The sequence below is a fragment of the Heteronotia binoei genome, chromosome 1, assembly GCF_032191835.1.
Source record: "Heteronotia binoei isolate CCM8104 ecotype False Entrance Well chromosome 1, APGP_CSIRO_Hbin_v1, whole genome shotgun sequence".
Lineage (NCBI taxonomy): Eukaryota > Metazoa > Chordata > Lepidosauria > Squamata > Gekkonidae > Heteronotia > Heteronotia binoei.
The window spans coordinates 255,971,203-255,979,876 of NC_083223.1; the positions used below are offsets into that span (position 1 = coordinate 255,971,203).

At 44.7% G+C, this 8,674-nt stretch overlaps 1 long non-coding RNA gene across 1 annotated transcript; it reads left to right on the forward strand.

Moving 5' to 3' along the window:
* The first annotated feature begins 2,777 nt into the window (after positions 1-2,777).
* LOC132587965 (uncharacterized) lies at positions 2,778-4,594 on the forward strand. The gene is made up of 2 exons (XR_009556479.1): positions 2,778-2,838; positions 3,578-4,594. It is a non-coding gene; the product is annotated as an uncharacterized LOC132587965 (long non-coding RNA).
* Positions 4,595-8,674: the final 4,080 nt, after the last annotated feature.

Sequence of the window (8,674 nt, forward strand, 5' to 3'; positions counted from 1 at the left end):
TCTCTTGGGGCTCCACGGCTCCACGTCTCTCACTCTCTTGGGTGGCTCCACGTCTCTCACTCTCTTTGCAAGCCCATTGGAGGCTGGCAGCACTTGTGGGTGGCTCCACGTCTCTCACCTACCACTTGTGGGTGGCTCCACGTCTTTCACTCTCTTTGCAAGCCCATTGGAGGCTGGCAGCAGCAGAGAGGGTGTGACTCCCTAGTGCTTTCCCTCTGCTGGAGACCTTTTTTTGAGCCAGAGCCTTGGCCAAGTCAGCCGGAGCTGCATTCCTGCTCAAAAAAAGCCCGGATCTTACTCAACAAAGCATGGATAACAATTGATCAGCAAACTGGGCTCAGGAGCCATCATTTGAAATGGGCATCATGGTTCATGCTAACCCTGGTTTGATTAGTTATTTAAAATGACAAACTATAGTTACAGCTGATTTATGTATTATTTGTGGAGTACATTTTTGTCCTAACATTCTTCCAAGAAACTCGGGGCAGTATGCATCATTTCTCCCCTTCTCCAGTTTAACCTCATAACAACCCTACCAAGGAGATTAGGCTAAGAAAGATTGACTGGCCCAAGGTCGCCCAGTGAGCTTCCATGGCAGAATGGAGATTCAAACCTGGGCCTCACAGATCCTAACCTGACAGTATGACCACTACGTCACACTGTCAGGCCTTTGGAGCACCTTGATACTGGAGGGCCAAGTGGATGGAAAAATGAAAGCAGGCATGCAACCATGGTTTTCTTGTTGCATGTGCTTGGAAGCTCAAATTAGAGTGGGGGTTTGGAATTATATGTAGTAATCCGAAGAAGTGTGCATCTACACATGCTAAGTCACTCAGTTCTTGCTTATACCCAGAATTAAACTTTATTGGTCTTAAAAGTGCCACTGGACTCAAACTTAGTTCTCACATCTGTTTGTAAACTGTTTTATTCGTATGTTAATTTGCTGCTATTCACAGGTCTTACCAATTGTTTTAATCCAATCTTAGCTATATTTATTACTCAGTTACTTAAGCATTTTGACTTTAACTAGACTGTTTCAATGTATCTGAAGAAATGTGCATGCACACGAAAGCTTACACCTAAAATTAGACTTTGTTGGTCTTAAAGGTGCCACTGGGCTCAAATTTTGTTCTGCAAACCATATCTAATTGAACCATTAAAAATTACTAAAATTATTAATCAAAATGCTAACAAGCAATATTGAAAGATACAGATGCAAAAACACTTGTAAGGCATAATGGAAGCTGAAAATGTCTGAGGGGAAGAAAAGACTGACTTTCCACAAAAGTATTCATCAGTTGAACAAAGCTTGAGTCCAGTGGCACCTTTAAGACCAACAAAGTCTTGGTCTTAAAGGTGTCACTGGACTCAAACTTTGTTCTCCTGCTTCACCTGAATCTGTATTCATCAGCTGCCTGTCTTCTCCTCAGCATCTTCAAAAACAGAGAAGGGGGGCATGTAAACCACATTAAGGATGTGTCTGTGGAAATATGGCCTTGCTGGAATTAATGACATATACCCAGTTCTTTTTTCAGCAATACCCATGTGTATCCAGATCCCTTCTGCCACACATGCCTCCAGAATGGGAAGTTCCATCACTCGCAAAGAAGTAAGTTCTCGATTGGCTGCAAGAGTTACTGTTGTGAAGGTGGTGCATTTTTTTTTAATACAGAGAGGTGTCAGGGTTCACTCAGGCTAAGAAGCTATGGCCTGAATCCAAGTGAGATTGTCATCCATGGAGCACAATTGTCCTGCTTCCTGTGACAGATCAAAATGCCCCCTGAAATCCTGGTTTTGGAGTAGCTGGGATCCCCAGGAACATGATTTCATGGAGGCATTTCAAGCTAAAATGGGAGGAGAGGGGAGGCATGAAAAATCTCACTCTGTGGGCAGAAAATCTTTCACATGGTACCTTCGCTTGGATCCAACCCTATCCTCCCTGTGCAGAAAGAAAGGCTGTACCATTCATACCACTGAAATAACAGGTTGCAAGTTGCATAGATATGAGGTAAACTTTGCTTTGGGAGGCCATCAGGTTTCACAGGCCTGAAGATAGCTGCTGAAATAGGATTGCCTGCCCTATGCCAGCAACCTCTGGGAGCTTTTGTACAGAAGAGTGTGGGGAGGGGGAGAGCCACAGACACGGTGATTTTATATCCATTGATCGCCCAGAAATGACATCACTGTGTCAATGACACTCTAGAAATCCCCTCAATGGTAGACACCACAGAAACTAGGGAAATGGTGACCAGAAATTATGTCATTGTGTTCATGACATCATTCCTCCCCCCTTCTCCAGCCACACAATTGCCTAAAAGCAGGAAGGTGCACCATAGTTGGGCAATTCATAGCCCTGTGCTGATACTAATTATTTGAATCATATGAGTAATAAAAAAGGTAAAGGTAGTCCCCTGTGCGAGCACCAGTCATTTTTGACTCTGGGGTGACATTGCTTTCACAACGTTTTCATGGCAGACTTTTTACGGGGTGGTTTGCCATTACCTTCCCCAGTCATCTACACTTTCCCCCCAGCAATCTGGGGACTCATTTTGCTGACCTCGGAAGGATAAAAGGCTGAGTCAACCTGGAGCCGGCTACCTGAACTAGCTTCCGCTGGGATTGAACTCAGGTCATGAGCAGAGGGTTCCAACTGCAGTACTGCATCTTTACCACTCTGCGCCATGGGGCCCTTCTCATACGAGTAATAGCTTCTCCCTAATTAGATAATATAGTTTTCTCTTTCCTCCCAGCTCTCGTTTACCTTGCTCTTTTTCTGTCACATCCAACAGGCCACCAGGAATACCAAACTGGCCATCTGAGAATGAGGACCTTGGAGAGGTAGGCTGATCTTCAACAATTACCAGCTCATGGTTGGGAAATTCAGTGATTGGGGGGTAGTGCCAGAGAAGGGCAGAGTCTGGGGCAATAAGAGAACTCAGAGGGGATGTGATATCATCTAGGGCTTGCCTTTCTTCTAGACTTTGTGGTATACCATAGAGTCTGTCCTCCGAAGCAGCCATTTCCTCCGATGGAAATACTCTGTAGCCTGGAGATCAGTTGTAACTTGTGGAGGACGCCAAGCTTCACCTTAAAGTTGGTAACCCTGCCAACGGTAGATATTGTGCAGTTCATCATATTGCAATTGAATGGTTTGATTGTTTACATAACAGGTTGTGGGAGATTCATTCTTCACTGGGACATGGTTAGAGATGGAAGAGGTAAGAAAGAAGACATGGTTTAAGTAGGAGCAGTTGGCCTACTAAATAAAAGCAAGTTTACTCCCTTACATCCTATACTCACAATAAGGAAATATGAGATAGAAGTCCAAAGTAGCAGATTTTGGGGATCACTAACAGTAGAAAAAATCTGACTGGCTTGATTCAGTCCAATCCACTTTAGGGAAGTTGCCCTAAAGTGAGCCTCAGGAACACAGTCGTTTCACTGATGGTGGATTTTGATGACATAATTTGAAAGTGGGGCCACTGACTGCACCCTCGATGGCCCTGTCCATCATCAGCGGTGTTTCTCATGAAACAAGATTCACTCTTTAAAACAGCTTTTCTTCTTCCTTTTGCAGGACAGACTTCCCCAGCCAAAGTACAGAGCCCTGCCAACACAGGAACAGGGGGATCCGGTTCAAGTCTACCTTGTGTGCCCTGATGTGACAATATTTTGGTGCTGGGCCAGGACTGCTTCAGTCATCGTCCTGATCTCCCTGTGAAGGTCCATGTCTTCATCTCTATCCACAGACTGTACCACGCTGACTCTCAAGAACATAAGAACTGCCTTGTGGATCAAGACTAGAAGGTCCACCTCTTCAGGCATCTTGGTTCCAACTGTGGCCAGTCAAATGCTTCTGGGAAGCCCACAAGTAGGACATGAAAGTCCATCGCTGCTGCTTGTTCTTCAGCAAGTGGTCTTAAGAGGCCCACTGCCCCTGAATCTTGGAGGTTCAATTTAGCCATAATGGCCAATAGCTGTAGATAGACCAGTCTTCCATGTCTTTGACTAAAGGTAAAGTGTGCTGTTAAATTGCGGCTGATTCATGGCAACCAGTATTCTCTCTAAGCTGAGTTAGTGTGAGCTAGCTCACAATTTTTTAGCCTCTGGCTCACACATTTTTGTCTTAGCTCAGGAAAAATGGCCCCAGAACAAAGTAAATTTATGCGGTAGTTCACAATTTTAATGTCAGTAGCTTACAAAGTAGAATTTTTGTTCAAAAGACTCTGCAGCTTAGAGGGAGTATCGATGGAGACCCAGTGAAGTTCCGCCTCATGGGTCTTTCAAGGCAAGAGATGAGCAGAGGTAGCTTGCCATTCCCTTCCTCTGCATAACAACCCTGGACTTCCTTGGTGGTCTCCCATCCAAATACTGATCATGGTCAACCCTGCTTAGCTTCCAAGCTGTGATGAATTCAGGCTTGTCTGGTCTATTTGGGCTGCTCCATATCTTTGTCTAATCCCCTTTTAAAGTCATCTAAGTTAAATGGCAGTGAGTTCCATAAGTGTATTTATGCATTGTCAGGGGAAGTATTACCTGTTGTTTTACATGAATCTACTGCCAATCCATTTTACCAGGGGACCTGAAGTACTAGCACTGTCCCAAGAGATGTTCAAAAATGTCAGTCTGTCCACTTTCTCCACATCATGCATAGATTTATAATGTTGAGCCATTTCTTTAGTTGTCTTTCCCCCCCACCAATGCTTTATTTTTCTCATTTATTTTATGTCCCATTTTTCAAAGATGCTGTCATGATGCATTTAGTTTTTCGTTGTTGGGAAGGGGTCCCAACCTTCTTCTGCTAGGTTTTTCAAACCTTATTTGAACCTTTTCAAACCTTATTGTGGCTCCTTAGTTGGTCAATGCAGCTGTGAAAGTGAGCCAGCATTGTCAGGGGAAAAGGTCACACATCTGTTTTAGGACTGCTCCCATACAGTTCTTAATGCTGTACCCCACCCCACCCCTGCCCAAGGTCTTATGATTGATTTGCTGGCGCCATTTGAGGAACTTCCATTTCCACAGAATCTGTTAGTTCTGCTGGCTGGACTCTGCAGTTCAAACAAAATAATAAATTATATTGAAATTCAAAATATAATAAACTATATGGTATTAAAGTGTCTTGACTTTTAAGGAGGAGTGAAGCCAATGGACAGTGGTTACAAGAGGGCCAGGATTATAAAGACCAATAGAACCTATAGTAGTTCTTTATAAACTAATTAGAATATACAAAGAGTCCTGCTGTATTAAGCTTGTGGTCCATCTTTCTAGCATCCTTTTTCATGCAGCTACCAACAACGCCCCGGAGCAACTGACTGTCATCTGCGTCCTTCTCCCTCTCTTATTTCCTTCTGCATTACAGCTTGCTTTCCCAGGCTTGCTCAATCACACAGGAGCTACATATCAAAGCCTCTATTTTCTCAATTGGCTGAGGTGCCTCGTTTGGGGAGGAAGGGGGGAGGCAGAGCTTGCTTTGCCAGGCTCTCTCAATCACACAGCAGAGCTACTGAGCCAAGCCTCTCTTCCTTCTATTGGCTGAGGCTCCTCCCCTTCCTGGTCCCCTGGGGAAGGAGGAAAAGAGCCAGAGCTTTCTTTGCCCAGTTCCCTGGATTGCATGGGAGAGATACAAAGAAAGCACCTTTAAGACCAACAAGTGCTAATGTTTTAAGCATGTTTTATTTTAAGGTTTTTAAAATCTTTGTGTGTTTGATATTTTTATAAAGTTTATATCTCCGCTACCTGGCATTACGTTTTATGACACACATGGCCCAGCCTGACAAGGTCTCATTTATGTCAGATCCGTCCCTCATAACAAATGCGTTTGACACCCCTGCTTTAAAGTCACCCAATTTAAAATTATACCTGAGTGTAGTAGGAGATGGAACTCAGGATCTTCTGTCGAACTCACAGATTACCTTTTTAGTTAATGTGTAATGTGTGATTTTTTAAGTTGAGAATTATAAATATGTAGTACATCATATACTGCATTTATTATTGTTCAGAATATAAAAATGTACACACTGTCAAACAAACATGGACAATTACTTCCCATGTCCTAGAAACTTCTAACTGGCTGCTGTAGTTATTTCTGGAAAATTCATGGCAATTGGCCCTTAGTTATGTGGCCTTGCTTAATGTCCTTACACATCTAGAGAGCATGCCAACAGAGATCCTAAATTTTACAAGAGATTCCCTAAGATTCTAAATTCTGTGAAACATGGGACACTGTATACTTTCTAAACACATTTTTCCTACTCCATTACCTCTCAAGTATATTCTTTAAGGATCACTGGTCCCTCTGCTTCTAACCTTCAGACTAACCCTGTTAAATTCAAGAGATTTCCTTTAAGTGTAAGCTTATAAGACTCTTTACAGCAGCTTCTTTTTTCTTGCCAGCAGCTGCAGTCTCCTCTCAGGTCCTTCAGTGTTATGTGTGGAGAATATACCACAAATCTGACAGGGCCTTCAAGGTCACTTTCATCCTCTGAGGAAAACTGGCTGGTTCTCTGAGGCAGTTCTGATGGCCCAGAGGCCAGAGAGCTTGCAGGACTGGCCATGATGAGGCCATTTTGGGGGCTTGCTGTTGAAGGAGTATGACTGGTGAGCCACACAGCAACAGGGTCTCCATCCCAACTAAGACTTGGGGGGTCAGAATCAACAACTCTTTCTTCGGGGCCTGAGCTGTGCCCAAAGGAAGTGGCATCTCCAGAAGCTACCCAATGAGGCTGTTCAGGGGTAGGCCCGCTTTCAGTAAATTGATGTTCAGAGTGGGAGCTGCTACCCTCTGAAGCCTTGGTGGTCTGTGCCGATGAACTGACTGACGCAGAAGAAAGGGAGGAGCCGCTATGTTTAGAGTGGGTTGGGCTGGAATCTTCTGAAAAACTGCTGGATTCAGAAGGACTACTGTACTCAAAATCCGGATCGGTGGTGGATTCTTTGACAGACGGAAGGCTGCTGAGGTCGTAGAAAGAGGCACTGCTGTAACCAGAGGGCTGCCTGGCCACAGGCTGAGACAGAACCGGTTCAGACCCCTGGTCCTTTGCTTTCCTTTTGACCTGACCTTTCATTTTTTGGTCCATGGTCTGTCTGTGTGGATGGACTGACTACCAATCTGGGAAATATCATGAGAAGGAAAAGAAGAGACAAGGAAGAAACATCAGCAAATGCAGCTGAAGTAATGTACAAATCTGCACATTTGAATGTCCTTAGCCAATAAAAGACATGCACCAAAGTCCAGGGAGGGAGGAAGAAAAAAAAAAAAACCATTTATTGCAATAACTGGAGAGCAGAGCCAAGCCAAAGGCCTGCATGTCGAGCCGCTCTGACTATTTCAAAGTGGTTACAATCTTATATATCCTTGATGACACATTGGCACATGTTAGTATAGACACACACTAAGTAGTTGTAACATCCAGCATAATTTCATTGCAAGAGCCAGCTACACACTACTGATACACTTTGCCAGGTTGACATTAGTTTTAGTCAGGCTAAAAAACTGTGCCATAGCAAAAAATTCTACTTCACATGTGCCTGGACCAGATAAATCTAGTTTGGGCTATAAGAATTCCCTATTTCTACCATTGCCTAGAAACACAATAGAGATTTACTAAGGCACAGGGCAAATTATGTTAATGTTATGGATAAGACTGGAATGCTGGTAACTCTTCTCTCTTTTTCTCAGTCAGGCCTAGCTTAAGGACGTTACTTAAGCATGCTTGTGGCCTTCCCAAGCAAAGCTGTGTCCCACAGTAAGAAAAACGCTTCAGAATCAGATGCTGAAGGTACATCTAGTCCAGCTTCCAGTTTCCAAAAGGGCTGCCAGCCAGTTTAGGATTGCCAGTCTCCAGGTGATGGATGGAGATCTGGAGTAACAACCGCTCCTCAGGTTACAGAGGAGCTGTCCTGGAGAAAATGGCTGCTTTGGAAGGTGGACTGTGGCATTATACCCACCCCAGGCTCCAGCCCCACCCCCCAATTTCTCCAGGAATTTCTCAGCCAAGCTGGCAACCCTACTGGGAAGCCCCCCAAATGGGGCCTGAAGGCCGCAGCTCCCCGCCCCCCCGTGCCCAGCACCTGCCATTTAGAGGTCCACTTCCTTTGCATATGGAGGATCAATTTAGCTATCACTGTTCATAAGAATGTTAAGAAAAGCCTTGCTGGATTACATTGTGTAACTGAGGCCCAGCCTTCAGTCTTCAACAGTCCCCATGAAGAAATAACTTCCGCCTCTTCTCGTGGTTGCCTGCCATCCATTGGTTTCCAGAGGTACATTGCCTCTGAACATGGAAGCTCTATTCCATCATCCAGGTTGATGGATTTGTCCCCCCCCCCAATGAATACCTCTATTCCCCCCATTAAAAGCTATCATTACAATTAAGATGCCTTTCTGTTCTAAATGAGGAGAGGAGACCACAGATATGGTGAGTTTCCAAGCTAGAGTTGAAGGGGAAGAGGAGAGGTGAAATGAAGGTTGCCAGCCTCCAGGTGGGGCCTGGAGATCTCTCGCTCTTACCACTGATCTCCAGCTGGCAGAGATCAGCCCCCCTGGAGAAAATGGCTGCTTTGAAGGGTGGATAATGTAGCATTGCACCCTGCTGACGCCCCTCCTCTCCCCAAACACCACCTTCTCCTGGCTCCACCCCCAAAGTCTCCAGGTGTTTTGCAAAACAGACCTGGC